At 35.4% G+C, this 22,879-nt stretch overlaps 2 non-coding genes across 2 annotated transcripts; both read left to right on the top strand.

Annotated features, from left to right (window-relative positions):
* Positions 1 to 512: 512 nt before the first annotated feature.
* Positions 513 to 620, top strand: LOC112745407 (small nucleolar RNA R71). Its single transcript, XR_003173338.1, has one exon. It is a non-coding gene; the product is annotated as a small nucleolar RNA R71 (small nucleolar RNA).
* A 17,789-nt stretch (positions 621 to 18,409) lies between these two features.
* On the top strand, positions 18,410 to 18,517 carry LOC112745857 (small nucleolar RNA R71). Its single transcript, XR_003173765.1, has one exon. It is a non-coding gene; the product is annotated as a small nucleolar RNA R71 (small nucleolar RNA).
* The last annotated feature ends 4,362 nt before the right edge of the window (positions 18,518 to 22,879 follow it).

The raw sequence follows: 22,879 nt of genomic DNA, 5'->3' as shown, positions 1-22,879 counted from the left end.
GGTTTGCTATTGCTAAACCTGTTTCTTCCACCATTATTAAAGCCTTGTTGGGGCTTTTGATCCTTCCATGAGAAATTTGGATGATTTCTCCATGTTGAGTTATAGGTGTTTCCATAAGGTTCACCTAAGTAATTTACCTCTGCTATTGCAGGGTTCTCAGGATCATAAGCTTCTTCTTCAGAAGATGCCTCTTGAGTACTGTTGGATGCAGCTTGCATTCCATTCAGACTCTGAGAGATCATATTGACTTGCTGAGTCAATACTTTATTCTGAGCCAATATGGCATTCAGAGTATCAACTTCAAGAACTCCCTTCTTCATAGGCATCCCATTACTCACAGGATTCCTTTCAGAAGTGTACATGAACTGGTTATTAGCAACCATGTCAATGAGTTCTTGAGCTTCTGCAGGCGTTTTCTTTAGATGAATGGATCCACCTGCAGAAGTGTCCAGTGACATCTTTGATAGCTCAGATAAACCATCATAGAATATATCCAGGATGGTCCATTCTGAAAGCATGTCAGAAGGACACTTTTTGGTCAACTGTTTGTATCTTTCCCAAGCTTCATAGAGGGATTCACCTTCTTTCTGTCTGAAGGTTTGAACATCAGCTCTAAGCTTGCTCAGCTTTTGAGGAGGAAAGTACTTGGCTAAGAAAGCCGTGACCAGCTTATCCCAAGAGTTCAGGCTGTCTTTAGGTTGAGAATCCAACCATAATCTAGCTCTGTCTCTTACAGCAAAAGGGAAAAGCATGAGCCTGTAGACTTCAGGATCTACTCCATTAGTCTTAACAATATCACATATCTGCAAGAATTCAGTTAAGAACTGAAAAGGATCTTCAGATGGAAGTCCATGAAACTTGCAGTTCTGCTGCATCAGAGAAACTAACTGAGGTTTCAACTCAAAGTTGTTTGCTCCAATGGCAGGAATGGAGATGCTTCTTCCATGTAAATTGGAATTAGGTGCAGTAAAGTCACCAAGCATCTTCCTTGCATTGTTGTTGGGTTCGGCTGCCATCTCCTTTACTTGTTCGAAATTTTCAATCAAGTTGTCTCTGGATTGTTGTAATTTAGCTTCTCTTAATTTTTTCTTCAGAGTCCTTTCAGGTTCTGGATCAGCTTCAACAAGAATACCTTTTTCTCTGTCCCTGCTCATAAGAAAGAGGAGAGAAAAAGAAAAGAAGAGGAATCCTCTATGTCACAGTAAAGAGGATCCTTATTGTTAGTAGAAGAAAAGAAGAAGAAATTCGAACACAGATAGAAGAGGGGGTTTGAATTTGGTGATGATGTGAGGAAGAGATGTTAGTTAATGAATGAATAAATAGAATAGGATGAGAGAGAAGGAGGAAATTTTCGAAAATTATTTTTGAAAAGGAGTTAGTGATTTTTGAAAATTGGTTTTTGAAAATTGTTAGTATTTTATTTTTCTCTTTTTTTTTTCGAAAATTAAAATTTAAAATTTAAAATAATAGTTAATTAAAAAGAAATTTTGAAAAAGGGGGAAGATATTTTCGAAAAATGAGAGAGAGAGAGTTAGTTAGGTGGTTTTGAAAAAGTTAAGAAACAAACAAAAAGTTAGTTAGTTAGTTGAAACAAATTTTGAAAAGATAAGAAGTTAGGAAGTTAGAAAAGATATTTTGAAAAGATATTTTTGAAAAAGATAAGATAAGAAGATATTTTTGAAAAGATATGATTGAAGTTAGTTTTGAAAAAGATTTGATTTTTAAAATCTCAATTAATGACTTGATTCATAAGAAATCACAAGATATGATTCTAGAACTTAAAGTTTGAATCTTTCTTAACAAGCAAGTAACAAACTTCAAATTTTTGAATCAAAACATTAATTGATTATGTTATTTTCGAAAATTTGATATAAAAATAAGAAAAGGATTTTTGAAAAATATTTTTGGAATTTTCGAAAATAACTAAGAATTTTGAAAAAGATTTGATTTTTGAAAAAGATTTTGAAAAAGATAAGATTTTAAAATTGAAAATTTGATTTGACTCATAAGAAACAACTTGATTTTTAAAAATTTTTGAAAAAGTCAACTCAATTTTCGAATTTGATGAGAGAAAAAGGGAAAGATATTTTTTTGATTTTTGAAATTTTTATGAAAAACATGAGAAATATGCAATGCATGAAATTTTTAGATCAAAACAATGAATGCATGCAAGAATGCTATGAATGTCAAGATGAACACTAAGAACACTTTGAATGTCATGATGAACATCAAGAACATATTTTTGAAAAATTTTTAATGCAAAGAAAACATGCAAGACACCAAACTTAGAATTCTTTAATGCTTATGCACTAAGAATTCAAGAATGCATATGATAAACATGAAAAGACACAAAATAAAAAATCATCAAGATCAAACAAGAAGACTTACCAAGAACAACTTGAAGATCATGAAGAACACTATGAATGCATGATATTTTCGAAAAAATGCAGGATGCATATGCAAGTGACACCAAACTTATAACATGACTCAAGACTCAAACAAGAAACAGAAAATATTTTTGATTTTTATGATTTTCTGAATTTTTTTTTTTGGGTTTTTTCGAAAATTATATGAAAAAGAAAAATAAGGATTCCAAAATTTTTTAATATGAATTCCAGGAATCTTGCATTCTTAGTCTAAAGCTTCAGTCCAGGAATTAGACATGGCTCACTAGCCAGCCAAGCTTTCAATGAAAGCTCCGGTCCAAAACACTAGACATGGCCAATGGCCAGCCAAGCTTTAACATGTAATTCAGACATGACATGCCTGACATACCCTACAATCGTGTAACAACTGATGGTTGGAAGCCTCAGTCCAAAGGAATTTAGACATGGCTTTACAGCCAGCCAGGCTTCACATGCTTCATGAAACACTAGAATTCATTCTTTAAAAATTTTGAATACTTTTTTTTTTTTGAAAACATTTTTTTTTTCGAAAACAAATGGGAAAATTTTGAAAGATTTTTGAAAAATTTTTGAAAAGAAAATAAAAATAAAATTACCTAATCTGAGCAACAAGATGAACCGTTAGTTGTCCAAACTCGAACAATCCCCGGCAACGGCGCCAAAAACTTGGTGCACGAAATTGTGATCTCCAGGCTCAAACAATCCCTGGTAATGGCTCCAAAAACTTGGTGCTCTGTTCTCAATACATAATTGTCACAACTTCGATACAACTAACCAGCAAGTGCACTGGGTCGTCCAAGTAATACCTTACGTGAGTAAGGGTCGAATCCCACGGAGATTGTTGGTATGAAGCAAGCTATGGTCACCTTGTAAATCTCAGTCAGGCAGATATAAAGTGATAATGGTGTTTTTGAATATTATATAATAAAATAGGGATAGAGATACTTATGTAAATCATTGGTAGGAATTTCAGATAAGCGAATGGAGATACTTTTCGTTCCTCTGAACCTCTGCTTTCCTGCTATCTTCATCCAATCAGTCTTACTCCTTTCCATAGCTGGCTTTATGTGATACATCACCACTGTCAATGGCTACTTTCGGTCATCTCTCGGGAAAATGATCCAATGCCCTGTCACGGCACGGCTAATCGTCTGGAGGCATCACCCTTGCCAATGGCTTCATCTTATCCTCTCAGTGAATAATATGCTCACGCACCCTGTCACGGCACGGCTATTCATCTGTCGGTTCTCGATCATGCTGGAATAGGATTTACTATCCTTTTGCGTCTGTCACTAACGCCCTGCAATCGCGAGTTCGGAGCTCGTCACAGTCATTCAATCATTGAATCCTACTCGGAATACCACAGACAAGGTTTAGACCTTCCGGATTCTCTTGAATGCCGCCATCATTCTAGCTTATGCCACGAAGATTCTGGTTGGGAGATCTAGGAGATATTCATCCTAGCTTATTTCATGTAGAACGGAAGTGTTTATCAGGCACGCGTTCATAAGGGAGAAGGATGATGAGCGTCACACATAATCATCACCTTCATCACGTTCTTGGGTGCGAATGGATATCTTAGAAGCGAAATAAGAAGAATTGAATAGAAAATAGTAGTACTTTGCATTAATCTTTGAAGAACAGCAGAGCTCCACACCTTAATCTATGGAGTGTAGAAACTCTACCGTATGAAAATACATAAGTGTAGGTCCAGGCATGGCCGAGATGGCCAGCCCCCTAAACGAGATCAATAGTCTCCTAAGATGAACAATGGATTAAAACTGAGACCAAAGATGGTCAAAAAGACGACTAATACAATAGTAAGAGGTCCTATTTATAATAAACTAGTCACTAGGGTTTACATGAGTGAGTAATTGATGCATAAATCCACTTCCTGGGCCCACTTGGTGTGTGTTTGGGCTGAGCTTAAGTGTAGCACGTGCAGAGGCCATTTGTGGAGTTGAACGCCAGTTTCTGTGCCAGTTTGGGCGTTCAACTCTGGTTTTGGATCCTTTTCTGGCGCTGGACGCCAGATTTGGGTAGAGAGTTGGTGTTGAACGCCAGTTTACGTCGTCTATTCTTGGCCAAAGTATGGACTATTATATATTGCTGGAAAGCCCTGGATGTCTACTTTCCAACGCAATTGGAAGCGCGCCATTTCGAGTTTTGTAGCTCCAGAAAATCCACTTTGAGTGCAGGGAGGTCAGAATCCAACAGCATCAACAGTCCTTTTTCAACCTCTAAATCTGATTTCTGCTCAAGTCCCTCAATTTCAGCCAGAAAATACCTGAAATCACAGAAAAACACACAAACTCATAGTAAAGTCCAGAAATGTGAATTTAACATAAAAACTTATGAAAACATCCCTAAAAGTAACTAGATCCTACTAAAAACATACTAAAAACAATGCCAAAAAGCGTATAAATTATCCGCTCATCACAACACCAAACTTAAATTGTTGCTTGTCCCCAAGCAACTGAAAATCAAATAGGATAAAAAGAAGAGAATATACTATAAATTCCAAACTATCAATGAAACATAGTTTCAATCATATGAGCGGGACTTATAGCTTTTTGCCTCTTGAATAGTTTTGGCATCTCACTTTATCCATTGAAGTTTAGAATGATTGGCATCTATAGGAACTTCAGATTTCGAATAGTGTTATTGACTCTCCTAGTTCAGTATGATGATTCTTGAACACAGCTTCTTTATGAGTCTTGGCCGTGGCCCTAAGCACTTTGTTTTCCAGTATTACCACCGGATACATAAATGCCACAGACACATAATTGGGTGAACCTTTTCAGATTGTGACTCAGCTTTGCTAAAGTCCCCAATTAGAGGTGTCCAGGGTTCTTAAGCACACTCTTCTTTTGCTTTGGACCTTGACTTTAACCGCTCAGTCTCAAGTTTTCACTTGACACCTACACGCCACAAGCACATGGTTAGGGACAGCTTGGTTTAGCCGCTTAGACCAGGATTTTATTCCTTTAGGCCCTCCTATCCACTGATGCTCAAAGCCTTGGGATCCTTTTTATTTGCCCTTGCCTTTTGGTTTTAAGGGTTATTGGCTTTTGGAGTGTTTGTATCCCCATAAAACTATAATGTTCTAACTTCTCTCTCTTTCTGGACTTAAGCCCCGTTTATAATAATAATAATAATAATAATAATAAAAGAAGGGTTGAAAGAGTTAGAATTTGAAGAGAAAAGTGTATGTCTCTGATTCTGTTAGTGTGTAATTGGGTTAAGGTTGATAACAGGAGATGCTAAAAGGCTTGACAAATCAAAGGCTAATGAAGGAGAAGCAACGAATTAGGGATAACAACAATAACAATAATAAGAATAAAATCAAATTGGGTTAGTCTAGTGGTTAGTTCACTAGTTATTTAAGCAAGTGTCGAGTTCGAATCCCACCTTATGCATGCAGCAATCCAATACGGTGGAAAACAAAAAAATTAATATCAAATTTAATTTTTTTTATAATTCTTATTTTTAAATAATTTAATTTATACTAAATTTTATATCAATTTTCAATTAATATTCACGAATTTTAAACTTATAAACCAATTTTTTGAAAAAAATTAAATACACATCATCTTAAGTCTTAAACCCATATTAATATATTTTATTTATTCACTTTATTTTACAACTTTTGTTACTTGTTTCTGTCTCGTATACCCATCATACTCCAGAATAAAATACGACAACATAAAATGAAAGTATGTAAACACAAAAGATAGACGTTTTCGTTATTTTATATGTTCTAAACGACAATAAAATAAAAATCAACAAATCAAAGAAAAATAACGATTAATAAAATAAAATAAAAACAGGGATAAAAAATATTTAACCATAATATTATTAAATGATTAAAGAAAAAAATAGAATTGTGAAATGAAACTCTAACCAATTTACTTATAAAACTAAAATAAATTAATTCTTAGTTGCAAGAAAATATTCAAAATCCCAAAAATTGATAATTTTTATTTATATTATATAATCTATTCAATAATATAAACTAATCAAATGTACAGTAACTAATTTTTTTTCTTACCTTCCACAACAAAAAATAATTTCATACTATGTCCAATGAATAAAAATTAAAGACTAAATATCTAATAACACAATAAAACAACAAAATAGTTCACAGTACAATATAACAAAAAATATTACTGGGCTAAAATAAAAACACTCAAAAATACAATCATAATCATTAATACAAAATTATACTTACCTAATTAATTTCCTCTCATGTATCAGAGCTGTTTGCAGTTTCTTCTTTTAGTTAGGACGTGTCGTCCTTTAGAAAACAAGATAATATGTGTTTAGCAGTTTGCTTCTTCACGTTTCTTCCACAACTAAAGAAAAATATCTCTTTTATCACAATAGTATTGACCTTAGAATAAATCAGTTATACGAATACGGTTGAATGATTTTGAAAACAAATTTAAAGTACAGATACGTGTTATATCTTTTCAAAACAAATTTAAAGTATAGATACGTGTCACATCTTTTCGCATAATCTTTCATCAAAAGTGAAAAGGCGAGGAGAAGGAAAAGAGAAAAAATTTCAAAGAGATAAGTATCAAGAAAAGAAAAATATAAATAAAATAAAAGAGGAAAAAAATAACAGGAGAAAAAACAAAAGAAGAAACTAATATCTTATACATCTAACATATTCTTTTAAATGTGTTGTTAGTAGTGGGATTTAGTGCTTGTTTGGGCACCATTATTTTGATAAAAAAATATCTTTTTTTTATTTTTTTTAACGTGTTTGACAAATTTCTAATAATAAAAGTAAAAGAACTAGAAAAATAAAAAAAAAACATCTTTTTTCTTAAAAAAAAGTGTTTTTCATGTAATAAATAAACAAAAAAGTACTTTTATATCGCTATACCCAAACATAATTAATAAATAAAAAGATCTTTTTGCATGAGATACCCAAACATAAAATTACTTTTACTTTTTCATAAGATCTTTTAAAAAAAGATAACTCCAAAAAAGATATTTTTTTAGAAACTCACCCAAACAAACTCTTAATAATACAATGTCAATTGTTTATGTAAAAAAACTTAAATTGATAAATAAAGACATATAAATAATTATTATTTCTAAATATAGAAAACACGAGAAAAATATAGAACATACAGATAAGACTTATACAATGCCTCCACAACAATCAATTCGTTTCCATGACAAAAAACAAGTTTAACTTCTTTTCATGATATGTTTTTCAAATCAACAGGCAACCAATATTTAATTAGTGGACAATAGTTGCATGAACCATGAAAGGCTTCAATGAATTCTCATTTTTCTAATTCATGCATGTTCTGTGCGTTCGGTTGCCTTTGTCCCTTGTAAAATACATTGACTTTCCTATTCATTTATTTATTTATTTTTTATTCTTTTATTTATAGAAAAACTTGTTAATAGAAACTTTATCGCGCTAATTGCCTGATTGGTGAAGAATAATTAATCTGTTGTCCTAACTGATCTACGTAGTACTTGTTGGTACGTCTAATAATTTAGTGTATTAATTAACAATTGTTATACAATGACTGTACTTTGCGTCCTTTACAATTTAGTTTAATAATTTCAACAAAATCTATAAGAAATTAATTTTTATATTAGTTAATACTACTTCTCATTTTTTTAATATTAAAATTACTTTATCTTTTTTTTTTTGAGAGTTTAAAATTTATCAATTATAATCTAGAATAATAGACAATGGTGGTGACAGCAAGAAGTAAATTTGTGATGATATATATTATTGAGATTTGGATTGAAACTTGGAAGAATAAACAAGAAAAAGATGAGAAGGGAGATATTGATGAATAAAAGGAATAAAAAGAAATTTCACAAGCAACTAGTTGAAATTCTTTACTAAAAAGTTGGTTATATATTTAGTTGAATTAATATCTCTTTTTTTTACTTTTTTATTATTATTATTATTATTATTATTATTATTATTATTATTATTATTATTATTTGTCCTTTTATATATATATTTTTTTGTGTTTGTCAAGTTTAAACATCAAATATTTTAAATTTTTAATTAACAATCTTGTACTATATTTGCAATCTTGGTAACCAGCATGATCGGCGTATCTCTGTCCTTGGTGACGCGTTGGATCCCGGCGTTGAGCCCCGAAAACGAGCTCTTCATGGTGGTGAAATGCTTCGCCGGGGGAATCATTCTCGGCACGGGATTCATGCACGTGCTGCCGGATTCATTCGACATGCTGCGGTCTGGTTGTCTTGAGGAGAAGCCATGACACGAGTTTCCTTTCTCAGGGCTCGCTTTTATAGTAAGAAGAGTAGTGATGCTGATTTTGGAGTTCACCAAGATGGAACTCTTGACCTTTTGGATTTAGCGCTCTAATATCATGTCATGATACCATTCATTCTAAAAGTTTTAACAGAAAAAAAGGTAACACTAATGATTATATCTTTAATACTCCCTAAACCTCCATTATACATATTGTATAAATATTCCATTGGCTCCTCATCATTTCTCTTTAACTTTAAAGGATAACATAATTAATTTTCATCCAATTTATATTACGGTATTTATACATTAATAATTTTATATTTATTTACCAAAAAATTTATCTAAATATTAAAAGCTAGCTAGAATTTATATATTCATCTAAGTATTACTTTTTCTTAAATCCTTTATTGTTTACTAATAAGCTTTTTAATGTAGCCTCTTTTTTTGATATTTTAATTGGAATTGATGTTTTTACGAATATATTAGCAATAAATTTAATTTAATCAAGTTGAAAGTTAAAAATTTTTCTTTTATGTGTTATTATATAAGAAAAATAAAGGATTTAGACGAAGATGGTTGAGGAGACAGAGTAATAAGAATTGACACTGAAAAGAACGTCAAAGAGTGGGATGAATACATGAATGAATAGGATTAGAGAAAACTAAATAGGCACATATCTTAGATGCCATGCGTTTGAAATATATTCAATTTGCTAATGGATCAGATTTTGAGTACACCCCAAATTAGTGCATTTCATTTTGTTTATATTTTAAATGCACTGTATTTGAAATACATATATATTTTATTTTATGTGCATTTGGGATAAGATTAAGATTTTAAATTTATAAATAGTTCAAAAATGATGCATATGTATAATATATTTATTTTATTTATATAAAAAGTCCTATTATTAAGAAAAAATAATTATGTGGCTTATTATTATTAAAGTATATCTTGCTCTGGTTTATCATCAATATATAATTAAAAAATAATATATTTTGAAAATATTTATTATTTTATTTTATTTTTTTTGTCAAATAAATTAGACCGTTTTTAATCTTAGGTATTATTATGATATATTACATACCTATTCAATACACTCACATATATTATATAGGTACAAATTATAGATTTTTAAACAACATCTAACTTTAACTAGGATTTAAACCCAAATGTAACTTGTAAAAGGCATATAGATATATGTCATTTGTGCTAGATGGTGCGAAATTTAAAGTCCACAATCTAATCGGCAAGTGCACCGGGTCGTACCAAGTAATACCTCAAGTGAGTGAGGGTCGATCCCACGAGGATTGATGGATCTAGCAACAATGATTGAGTGATTGGCTTAGTCAGACAAACAGAAAATAGTGTTTGGGTCTCAATTGCATCAAACAGTAAATTCAGAATATCAGAAAGCAAGTGGTAAACAAGTTATGAATAATATATGGAGAAACAGTTAAGGCTTCAGAGATATCTAGGATTCTGTAAAACTGTAAATTGCTGAATGAGGTAGAAGAGAAGAAGAGAATCCGAAGGGCTGATTCTTTTTTCCTTTTATATCTAATCCTAATTAATGTAAATTATCATTTCTAAAACTAAATAATATTTTTTCCATTTTAAAATAAAAATTAAAGTTTAATCAGAACCAATCAAACAATCTGCGCGAGCCTTGTAAACGCGGGGACCACTAAACTTTACTAAGGACCACACCTAACTTGGCAACAAGCCACGCCTTACTTGAGGGATGTAGTGAGAAAGAGTGTGATGCTCTCATGTGTTGCGCCTAACTTGAAGATTTATTGCGCCTTACTTGGATTGAAGGCAATTGTTGTATGTTATTGTTAATGCAAGTTAGGCGCAGCCTTGGCAGCGTTCCTTGGAGAAGAAGTATGGACTATTACATATCTTGAAAAGTTCTAGAAGTTAGCTTTCCAACACCACTGGAAGCACATCCATTAGACTTCTGTAGCTCGAGTTATTCAGGTTTGAGTGCTGAGAGGTTAGGGTTAACAGCATCATTCGCCTTCTTCTCTTTTTCTGTGAAAACTCCATCAAATCCAGCCGAATGATACCTAAAATAAATAGAATTGCACATGACTTAAAGTAGCATCCATAGTGGCTAAAAGATAATTAATTCTTGATTAAACTAAAAAAATTGAAAGCAAATTCACTAGGAAAATATAGAAAAGATGCTCACGCATCACAACACTAAACTTGAATTGTTGCTTGTCCTCAAGCAACCAAAACTAATACAAGGTTAAGATGTGAATTTGCATGAGAAGTGAGAGTTCAGTTATGCTCATGTCTCTCCTTAAAGTGGGGTTTATCTCTTGCAATTCTGAACAGTTCTGGCATCTCACTCTCCTTTGAATCAGAGGAATGTCAATGTCATTTGGAATTAGAATCCGGGTCATATTATGAGTTCTCTGATCTTTATACCTCAGTTTAATCCTTGAACACAGTAGATATCCTTTTAATTCTCTTTTCCTCAGTGCTTTGCACCTTGAGCCTAGCCGTGACTTTAAATGTTTTGTCTCAAGTTTCACTTGATACAAAAATACCACAAGCACTTAACTGGGAACTTTCTTGAAGTTCTGATTTTTCTTCCAGCTACTCCCAGACAGTGGTGCTCAAAGCCTTTGTCATACTTTGCTAAATGCACTTGGTCTCGACTCTAAGTGTTCTGTCTCAAGGCTTACTTGACACAAAAACACAACAAGCATATGACTAGGGAAACAACTCTTTGAGCTTTTAATCATATCTGACCTCCCTAGTCATTGATGCTCAGAGCCTTGGACCTTGCTTTTATTTTTCTTTTGCTATTTTTTTTTGCTTCAAGGATTAAGCTTTTAATAACTTCAGAGGATTCATAATAGTTCTCTAAATTCATGTTCTTTATACATCAACATCCTTTGATTCAAATTCAAATATGCACGGTTTATGTCATGCATTCAGAATCACAAAGAATACCACCACATTTAAATAAATCAGACTATTCTTTGTTATAAACTCTATTTCTCATGCAATACATCTTTTTCTTTTGGATTCAAGCTCAGTGAGAAATACATGAGACACTTTTCAGAATTATAAAACAAATAACAAAATAAAAATAGAAAAATAAACTAGAACCTAGGAATTGAAATAACAAAGGATCATGCAGACATTCAAGTAAAACAAGAGAAAACAGGAATATAACATAATAAGAACGGAAGGAAATATAGAATGAAAGGAACTCAACCACCTCAGTTATCCTAGTGGCAGTCTCATTCTTTAGGCTGTGTTCCTCCGTGAAGATGATTCGCCTCCCTTTGGTGTCATTAAAATAAACAGAAAAGCCACAAGCAAAGCGACAACACCAAACTTAATAGTTTGCTTGTCCTCAAGCAAAGAAAACTGAAAACAGGGAGGAACATAAAAAAAAACGTACGGAGGAGTAATGATGAGCGGATAATTTATACGCTTTTTGGCATTGTTTTTAGTATGTTTTTAGTATATTTTAGTTAGTTTTTATTATGTTTTTATTAGTTTTTAAATAAAAATCACTCTTCTGGACTTTACTATGAGTTTGTGTGTTTTTCTGTGATTTCAGGTATTTTCTGGCTGAAATTGAGGGACCTGAGCAAAAATCTGATTCAGAGGCTGAAAAAGGACTGCAGATGCTGTTGGATTCTGACCTCCATGCACTCAAAGTGGATTTTCTGGAGCTACAGAAGCCCAATTGGTGCACTCTCAATTGCGTTGGAAGGTAGACATCCTGGGCTTTCCAGCAATATATAATAGTCCATACTTTGCCTGAGATTTGATGGCCCAAACAGGCGTTCCAAGTCAGATCAAGAATTTTGGCGTTTAACTCCCAAACTGGCACAAAAGCTGGCGTTTAACTCCAAGAAAAGTCTCTACACGAAAATGTTTCAATGCTCAGCCCAAGTACACACCAAGTGGGCCCAGAAGAAGATTTCTGCATTAATTACTGATTTCTGTAAACCCTAGGCTACTAGTTCTCTATAAATAGGACCTTTTGCTATTGTATTTGACACACATCTTTGGGACGTTTAGTCCCTAGACCTTGGGGGCTAGCCATTCGGCCATGCTTACACTATTTGTTCTTATGTATTTTCAACGGTGGAGTTTCTACACACCATAGATTAAGGTGTGGAGCTCTGTGTTCTTCATGAATTAATATAAAGTACTATTATTTTTCTATTCAACTCAAGTCTATCTCTTCTCCAAGATATTCATTCGTTCTTCAACTTGATGAATGTGATGATCCGTGACACTCATCATCATTCTCACTTATGAACATGTGCCTGACAACCACCTCTGTTCTACTAGCAATGGCTTGAATGCGTATCTCTTGGGTTTCTGATCTAAGATTGGAACCTTCGTGGTATAGGCTAGAAATATTGGCGGCCATTCCTGAGATCCGAAAAGTCTAAACCTTGTCTGTGGTATTCCGAGTAGGATCTGGGAAGGGATGACTGTGACGAGCTTCAAACTCACGATTGTGGGGCGTGTGACAGACGCAAAAAGATCAATGGATCCTATTCCGACATGATCGAGAACCGGCAGCTGATTAGCCGATGTTGTGACAGAGCATCAGGACCATTTTCACTGAGAGGATGGGATGTAGCCATTGACAACGGTGATGCCCAACATAAAGCTTGCCATGGAAAGGAGTATGAATGATTGGAAGGAGGCAATAGGAAAGCAGAGGTTCAAGGGGAACAAAGCATCTTCATACGCTTATCTGAAATCCACCAATGAATTACATAAGTATCTCTATCTTTATTTTATGTTTTATTCATCTTTTAATTATCAACCTTCCATCACCATCTGAATCCGCCTGACTGAGATTTACAAGATGACCATAGCTTGCTTCAAGCCGACAATCTCCGTGGGATCGACCCTTACTCACGTAAGATTTATTACTTGGACGACCCAGTGCACTTGCTGGTTAGTTGTGCGGAATTGTGACAAAGTGTGATTCACGTTTGAGAGCTCCAAGTCTTTGGTGCCATTGTTGATGATCACAATTTCGTGCACCAAGTTTTTGGCACAACACCAAACTTAAATTGTTGCTTGTCCCCAAGCAACTGAAAATCAAATAGGATAAAAAAAAGAAGAGAATATACAATGAATTCCAAAAATATCTATGAAGATCAGTATTAATTAGATGAGCGGGGCTTTTAGCTTTTTGCCTCTGAACAGTTTTGGCATCTCACTTTATCCCTTGAAGTTCAGAATGATTGGTATCTATAGGAACTCAGAATCCAGATAGTGTTATTGATTCTCCTAGTTAAGTATGTTGATTCTTGAACACAACTACTTTATGAGTCTTGGCCGTGGCCCTAAGCACTTTATTTTCCAGTATTACCACCGGATACATAAATGCCGCAGACACATAACTGGGTGAACCTTTTCAGATTGTGACTCAGCTTTGCTAGAGTCCCCAATTAGAGGTGTCCAGGGTTCTTAAGCACACTCTTCTTTTTGCTTTGGACCTCGACTTTAACCGCTCAGTCTCAAGTTTTCACTTGACACCTTCACGCCACAAGCATATGGTTAGGGACAGCTTGGTTTAGCCGCTTAGGCCAGGATTTTATTCCTGTGGGCCCTCCTATCCACTGATGCTCAAAGCCTTGGATTCTTTTTATCACTCTTGCCTTTTGGTTTAAAGGGGTATTGGCTTTTTCTGCTTGCTTTTTTTTCTTTTTTTTTTCCTGCAAGCTTTTCACTGCTTTTTCTTGCTTCAAGAATCAATTTTATGATTTTTCAGATTATCAGATAACATTTCTCCTTTTCCTTTCATTCTTTCAAGAGCCAACAATTTTAACATTCATAAACAATCAAATTAAAAAATATGCACTGTTCAAGCATTCATTCAGAAAAACAATAGCATTGCCACCACATCAAAATAATTAAACTGTTTTAAAATTCAAAATTTATGTACTTCTTTTTCTTTTTCAATTAAAAACATTTTTTTATTTAAGAAAGGTGATGGATTCATTTTCATAGCTTTAAGGCATAGACACTAAGACACTAATGATCATGTAATAAAGACACAAACATAGATAAACATAAAGCACAATTTTCGAAAAACAGAAAATAAATAACAAGGAAATTAAAGAACGGGTCCACCTTAGTGATGGCGGCTTGTTCTTCCTCTTGAAGATCTTATGGAGTGCTTGAGCTCCTCAATGTCTCTTCCTTGCCTTTGTTGCTCTTCTCTCATGGTTCTTTGATCTTCTCTAATTTCATGGAGGAGGATGGAATGCTCTTGGTGCTCCACCCTTAGTTGTCCCATGGTGGAACTTAATTCTCCTAGGAAGGTCTTGATTTGCTCCCAATAGTTTTGTGGAGGAAGATGCATCCCTTGAGGCATCTCAGAGATTTCATGATGAGGAATTTCCTCATGCTCTTGATGAGGTTCTCTTGTTTTCTCCATATAGAGTTCTTGGGATATAACCTCATGAACTTCCACTTCCTCTCCAATCATGATGCTATGTATCATGATAGCCCGGTCTATAGTAGCTTCGGACCGGTTGCTAGTGGGAATGATTGAACGTTGGATGAACTCCAACCATCCCCTTGCCACGGGCTTGAGGTCATGCCTTCTTAGTTGAACCGGCTTCCCTCTTGAATCTCTCTTCCATTGAGTGCCCTCTTCACATATATCCATGAGGACTTGGTCCAACCTTTGATCAAAGTTGACCCTTCTTGTGTATGGGTGTGCATCTCCTTGTATCATAGGCAAGTTGAATGCCAACCTTACATTTTCCGGACTAAAATCCAAGTATTTCCCTCGGACCATTGTAAGCCAATTCTTGGGGTCCGGGTTCACACTTTGATCATGGTTCTTGGTGATCCATGCATTGGCATAGAACTCTTGAACCATTAAGATTCTGACTTGTTGAATGGGGTTGGTGAGAACTTCCCAACCTCTTCTTCGGATCTCATGTCTGATCTCCGGATACTCATTCTTTTTGAGTTTGAAAGGGACCTCGGGGATCACTTTCTTCTTGGCCACAACTTCATAGAAGTGGTCTTGATGCACCCTTGAGAGGAATCTCTCCATCTCCCATGACTCGGAGGTGGAAGCTTTTGCCTTCCCTTTCCTCTTTCTAGAGGTTTCTCCGGCCTTTGGTGCCATAAATGGTTATGAAAAAACAAAAAGCTTTAGCTTTTACCACACCAAACTTAGAAGGTTGCTCGTCCTCGAGTAAAGAAGAAAGAAGAGAGTAGAAGAAGAAGAAATAAAGGAGATGGAGTGGGCTTTGTGTTTCGGCCAAGGGGGAGAAGTGGTGTTTAGGTTGTGTGAAAATGAAGGAGTGAAGATGGGTTTATATAGGGGTGAGAGGGGTGTGTATGGTTCGGCTATAGAGGGTGGGTTTGGGAGGAAAAGTGGTTTGAATTTGAATGGTGAGGTAGGTGGGGTTTTATGAAGGATGGATGTAAGTGGTGAAGAGAATGGTAGGATTTGATAGGTGAGGGGTTTTTGGGGAAGAGGTATTGAGGTGATTGGTAAATGGGTGAAGAAGAGAGAGAGTGGTAGGGTAGGTGGGGATCCTGTGGGGTCCACAGATCTTGAGGTGTCAAGGATATCTCATCCCTGCACCAAGTGGCATGTAAAACGCCCCCTTTCTGCCAATCCTGGCGTTAAACGCCAGGCTGCTGCCCATTTCTGGCGTTTAACGCCAGCTTCTTGCCCATTCCTGGCGTTAAACGCCAGTCTGGTGCCCTTTTCTGGCGTTAAACGCCCAGAATAGTGCCAGACTGGGCGTTTAACGCCCATTCTGCTACCTTTACTGGCGTTTAAACGCCAGTAACTGTCTCCTCCAGGGTGTTCTATTTTTCATTCTGTTTTTCACTTTGTTTTTGCTTTTTCAATTGTTTTTGTGACTTCACATGATCATCAACCTACAGAAAACATAAAATAACAAAAGAAAATAGAAATTTAACATGGATAAGTAAAAATTGGGTTGCCTCCTAACAAGCGCTTCTTTAATGTCAATAGCTTGACAGTGGCTCTCATGGAGCCTAACAGATGTTCAGAGAAATGTTGGAACCTCCCAACACTAAACTTAGAGTTTGAATGTGGGGGTTCAACACCAAACTTAAAGTTTGGTTGTGGCCTCCCAACACCAAACTTAGAGTTTGACTGTGGGGGCTCTGTTTGACTCTGTATTGAGAGAAGCGCTTCATGCTTCCTCTCCATGGTGACAGAGGGATATCCTTAAGTTTTAAACACAATGGGGTCTTCATTCACTTGAATGATCAATTCTCCTCTGTCAACATCAATCACAGCTTTTGCTGTGGCTAGGAAGGGTCTGCCAAGGATGATGGATTCATCCATACACTTCCCAGTCTTTAGGACTATGAAATCAGCAGGGATGTAATGGTCTTCAACCTTTACCAAGACATCCTCTACAAGTCCATAAGCTTGTTTCTTTGAATTGTCTACCATCTCTAGTAAGATTCTAGCAGCTTGTACCTCAATGATCCCTAGCTTCTCCATTATAGAGAGAGGCATAAGGTTTATGCTTGACCCTAGGTCACACAAAGCCTTTTCAAAGATCATGGTGCCTATGGTACAAGGGATTGAGAACTTTCTAGGGTCCTGTCTCTTTTGAGGTAATCTCTGCCTAGTCAAGTCTTCCAGTTCCTTGATGAGCAATGGAGGTTCATTCTCCCTAGTCTCATTACCAAATAACTTGGCATTTAGCTTCATGATTGCTCCAAGGTACTTTGCAACTTGCTCTTCAGTGACATCTTCATCCTCTTCAGAGGAAGAATACTCATCAGAGCTCATGAATGGCAGAAGTAAATTTAATGGAATCTCTATGGTCTCAGTCTGAGCCTCAGATTCCCATGGTTCCTCATTAGGAAATTCCATGGAGGTCAGTGGACGTCCATTGAGGTCTTCCTCAGTGGGAATCACTGCCTCTTCCTCCTCTCCATGTTCGGCCATGTGAAATGTGGTTATGGCCTTGCACTCTCTTTTGGGATTCTCTTCTGTATTGCTTGGGAGAGTGCTAGGAGGGAGTTCAGTAATTTTCTTACTCAGCTGACCCAATTGTGCCTCCAAATTTCTAATGGAGGACCTTGTTTCAGTCATGAAACTTTGAGTGGTTTTGATTAGATCAGAGACAATGGTTGCTAAGTCAGAGTGGCTTTGCTTAGCATTCTCTGTCTGTTGCTGAGAAGATGATGGAAAAGGCTTGCTATTGCTAAACCTGTTTCTTCCACCATTGTTGTTGTTGAAACCTTGTTGAGGTCTCTGTTGATCCTTCCATGAGAGATTTGGGTGATTTTTCTATGAAGAATTATAGGTGTTTCCATAGGGTTCTCCCATGTAATTCACCTCTTCCATTTCTGGGTTCTCAGGATCATAAGCTTCTTCTTTAGAGGAAGCTTCCTTAGTACTGCCTGTTGCTGCTTGCATTCCAGATAGACTCTGAGAAATCATATTAACTTGTTGGGTCAATATTTTATTCTAAGCCAATATGGCATTCAGAGTATCAATCTCAAGAACTCCTTTCTTCTGAGTTGTCCCATTATTCACAGGATTCCTTTCAGAGGTGTACATGAATTGGTTATTTGCAACCATTTCAATGAGTTCTTGAGCTTCTGCAGGCGTCTTCTTCAGATGAAGAGATCCTCCAGTAGAGCTATCCAATGACAACTTGGATAGTTCAGACAGACCATCATAGAAGATTCCTATGATGCTCCATTCTGAAAGCATGTCAGAAGGGCACCTTCTGATCAATTGCTTGTATCTCTCCCAAGCTTCATAGAGGGATTCACCATCCTTCTGTCTAAAGGTTTGGACTTCCACTCTAAGCTTACTCAATTTTTGAGGTGGAAAGAACTTTGCCAAGAAGGCATTGACTAGTTTTTCCCAAGAGTTCAGGCTTTCCTTAGGTTGTGAATCCAACCATGTTCTAGCTCTGTCTCTTACAGCAAAAGGAAAAAGCATAAGTCTGTAGACTTCAGGGTCAATCTCATTGGTCTTGACAGTGTCACAGATTTGCAAGAATTCATCTAAGAACTGATGAGGATCTTCCAATGGAAGTCCATGAAACTTGCAATTCTGTTGCATTAGAGAAACTAATTGAGGCTTAAGCTCAAAGTTTTTTGCTCCAATGGCAGGGATAGAGATGCTTCTCCCATAGAAATCAGGAGTAGGTGCAGTAAAGTCACCAAGCACCTTCCTTGCATTGTTGGCATTGTTGTTGTTTTCGGCTGCCATGGTTTTTTCTTCTTTGAAGAGTTCTGTTAGGCCTTCAAAAGAGAATTGTTCTTTAGCTTCTCTTAGCTTTCTCTTCAAGGTCCTTTCAGGTTTAGGGTCAGCTTGAACAAGTATGCCTTTATCTTTGTTCCTGCTCATATGAAAGAGAAGAGAACAAGAAAGTATGGAATCCTCTATGTCACAGTATAGAGATCCCTTGAAGTGTCAGAAGAAAAGAAGAATAGAAGGAGGAGGTGGAGAAGAGGGAATTCGAACTTATCAAGAGGGACAGAGTTCGAATTGCACCTTGATGAGGAGTCTTAGTCCCTTAAATAGAAGGATGTGAAAAGAGGGGAAGAATTTTCAAAAATAAATTAAAAGATTTTAAAAAGAAAATTGAAAATTTGATTGAGATTTTCGAAAACTAAGATTGGGAAAGAAATAAAGTGATTTTTGAAAAAGATTTTAAAATTAGAAAAAAGATATGATTGAAAAAATTAATTTTGAAAAAGATGTGATTGAAAAGATATGTTTGAAAAGATATGATTGAAAATCATTTAGAAAAAGAAAATTTTTAAAATTGAAGTTGATTACTTGACTATCAAGAAATTAAAAGATATGATTTTAAAATTTAAAGTTTGATCCTTTCTTAATAGGCAAGTAACAACTTGAAAATTTTGAAGTAAATCTTTAATTGAAGCAAGGATTTTTGAAAATAGCAAAAATAAATATAAAATGGAAAGAAATTGATTTTGAAAGAGATATGATTGAAAAGATATGATTTGAAAAAGATTTGATTTTGAAAAATTATGAAAACTTGAAAAAAATGTGAATTAAAAACAAAATCTTCCCTCTAGTGTCATCCTGGCGTTAAACGCCTAGAATGGTGCCCATTCTGGCATTTAACGCCCAAATCTCTACCTTTTTGGGCGTTAAACGCCCAGCCAGGTACCCTGGCTGGCGTTTAAACGCCAGTTTTCCTTCTTCACTGGGCGTTTTGAATGCCCAGCTTTTTCTGTTTGATTCCTCTGAATGTTCTGAATCTTCAATTCTCTGTATTATTGACTTGAAAAGATACAATTTTGAAAACATTTTTGAATTTTTAATGATGAGAAACAATAAGAATGCAACTAAGATAAAATAAACAATGCATGCAGGACACCAAACTTAAAAATTTTCATATAAAAGACACTAACAAACTGAGAATGCATATGAGAAACAACAAAACACACAAAACAAGAGAATTTAAAGATCAGAGCAATGAAATCATCAAGAACAACTTGAAGATCAATGAAGAACATGCATGAATTCGAAAAATGCAAGAAGAACAGAAACATGCAATTGACACCAAACTTAAAATTAGACAATAGACTCAAACAAGAAACATAAAATATTTTTTTATTTTTATGGTTTTATAAATTTTTTTGTGATTTTCAAAAATTATATGGAAAATAAAGAGAATCAAAACTTTTAATGAGAATTCCAGGAATCATGCAATGTTAGTCTAAAGCTTCAGTCTAAAAAGATTAGACATGCTTGGCCAAGCTTCAGCAGGACATTACATTCAATAGCTAAATTGATGGGAATCAATCAGCTTTTGTGATGGTAAGAACATCACCTTGAAACTCTAGAATTCATTCTTAAAAATTCTGAAAAGTACCTAATCTAAGCAACAAGATGAACCGTCAATTGTCCAACTCGAACAATCCCCGGCAATGGCGCCAAAAACTTGGTGCACGAAATTGTGATCATCAACAATGGCGCCAAAGACTTGGAGCTCTCAAACGTGAATCACACTTTGTCACAATTCCGTACAACTAACCAGCAAGTGCACTGGGTCGTCCAAGTAATAAACCTTACGTGAGTAAGGGTCGATCCCACGGAGATTGTCGGCTTGAAGCAAGCTATGGTCATCTTGTAAATCTCAGTCAGGCGGATTCAGATGGTGATGGAAAGTTGATAATTAAAAGATGAATAAAACATAAAATAAAGATAGAGATACTTATGTAATTCATTAGTGGATTTCAGATAAGCGTATGAAGATGCTTTGTTCCCCTTGAACCTCTGCTTTCCTATTGCCTCCTTCTAATCATTCATACTCCTTTCCATGGCAAGCTTTATGTTGGGCATCACCGTTGTCAATGGCTACATCCCGTCCTCTCAGTGAAAATGGTCCTAATGCTCTGTCACAACATCGGCTAATCAGCTGTCGGTTCTCGATCATGTCGGAATAGGATCCATTGATCCTTTTGCGTCTGTCACACGCCCCACAATCGCGAGTTTGAAGCTCGTCACAGTCATTCCTTCCCAGATCCTACTCAGAATACCACAGACAATGTTTAGACTTTTCGGATCTCAGGAATGGCCACCAATAATTCTAGCCTATACCACGAAGGTTCCAATCTTAGATCAGAAACCCAAGAGATACGCATTCAAGCCATTGCTAGTAGAACAGAGGTGGTTGTCAGGCACATGTTCATAAGTGAGAATGATGATGAGTGTCACGGATCATCACATTCATCAAGTTGAAGAATGAATGAATATCTTGGAGAAGAGATAGACTTAAGTTGAATAGAAAAACAATAGTACTTTGTATTAATTCATGAAGAACAGCAGAGCTCCACACCTTAATCTATGGTATGTAGAAACTCCACCGTTGAAAATACATAAGAATAAATAGTGTAAGCATGGCCGAATGGCCAGCCCCCACGGTCTAGGGACTAAACGTCCCAAAGATGTGTGTCAAATACAATAGCAAAAGGTCCTATTTATAGAGAACTAGTAGCCTAGGGTTTATAGAAATCAGTAATTAATGCAGAAATCTTCTTCCGGACCCACTTGGTGTGTGCTTGGGCTGAGCATTGAAACATTTTTGTGTAGAGACTTTTCTTGGAGTTAAACGCCAGTTTTTGTGCCAGTTTGGGCGTTTAACTCCAGCTTTTGTGCCAGTTTGGGAGTTAAACGCCAGAATTCTTGAGCTGACTTGGAATGCCTGTTTGGGCCATCAAATCTCGGGCAAAGTATGGACTATTATATATTGCTGAAAAGACTAGGATGTCTACTTTCCAACGCAATTAAGAGCGCACCAATTGGGCTTCTGTAGCTCCGGAAAATCCACTTTGAGTGCAGGGAGGTCAGAATCCAACAACATCTGCAGTCCTTTTTCAGCCTCTGAATCAGATTTTTGCTCAGGTCCCTCAATTGCAGCCAGAAAATATCTGAAATCACAAAAAAATACACAAACTCATAGTAAAGTCCAGAAGAGTGATTTTTATTTAAAAACTAATAAAAACATAATAAAAACTAACTAAAATTTACTAAAAACATACTAAAAACAATGCCAAAAAGCGTATAAATTATCCGCTCATCAAGTAACAACAAATATTATTGCAAAAGAAGAATAAAATAATAAAAGGACAAGAAATATTAAAATAATTGAAATATATAGAGGTTTTTTTTATTTTACTTTATTTTATTTTATTTTTTGTATATTTTTGTTATATATAATTATTTATTTATTTATTTTTATTATTATTTTTTGTTTATTTATTGATATATATATATAGGGGGTACGTATATATAAATATAAGGGGGTATGATCATATATATATATATAGATTTAATATTTGGCCAAAGGGGATTTTATGAATTGAATAAAAGAAAGTGGAATCAGGAAGTGGTGATGGGAATCAAATCTTAGAATTGATTGAGAAGGATTTGGTGCAAAATTTGGTGATTTGGTTAAGGTATTGGAATGGGTGTTAATGTTGATTGCATTGGTGAAGGGGGTAGGGCGTTAGGCTGCGCCTAACTTGAATTGATGTGCGCCTAACTTGAAGAATTGCTAAGCCTTGCGTCCAACTTCAATGAGGGAAGGGATATTGCGCCTAACTTGAACCATCCCGAGTGTATTAACGACCCTGGCGCCTTACTTGATCCTTTGTGGCGTCTAACTTGCTTTGAGTCTTCATAGCTTGC

This window comes from Arachis hypogaea, chromosome 14 (genome assembly GCF_003086295.3).
Source record: "Arachis hypogaea cultivar Tifrunner chromosome 14, arahy.Tifrunner.gnm2.J5K5, whole genome shotgun sequence".
Lineage (NCBI taxonomy): Eukaryota > Viridiplantae > Streptophyta > Magnoliopsida > Fabales > Fabaceae > Arachis > Arachis hypogaea.
Note: the sequence above shows the minus strand (reverse complement) of the source record. Positions and strands in the feature narration are given on the sequence as shown.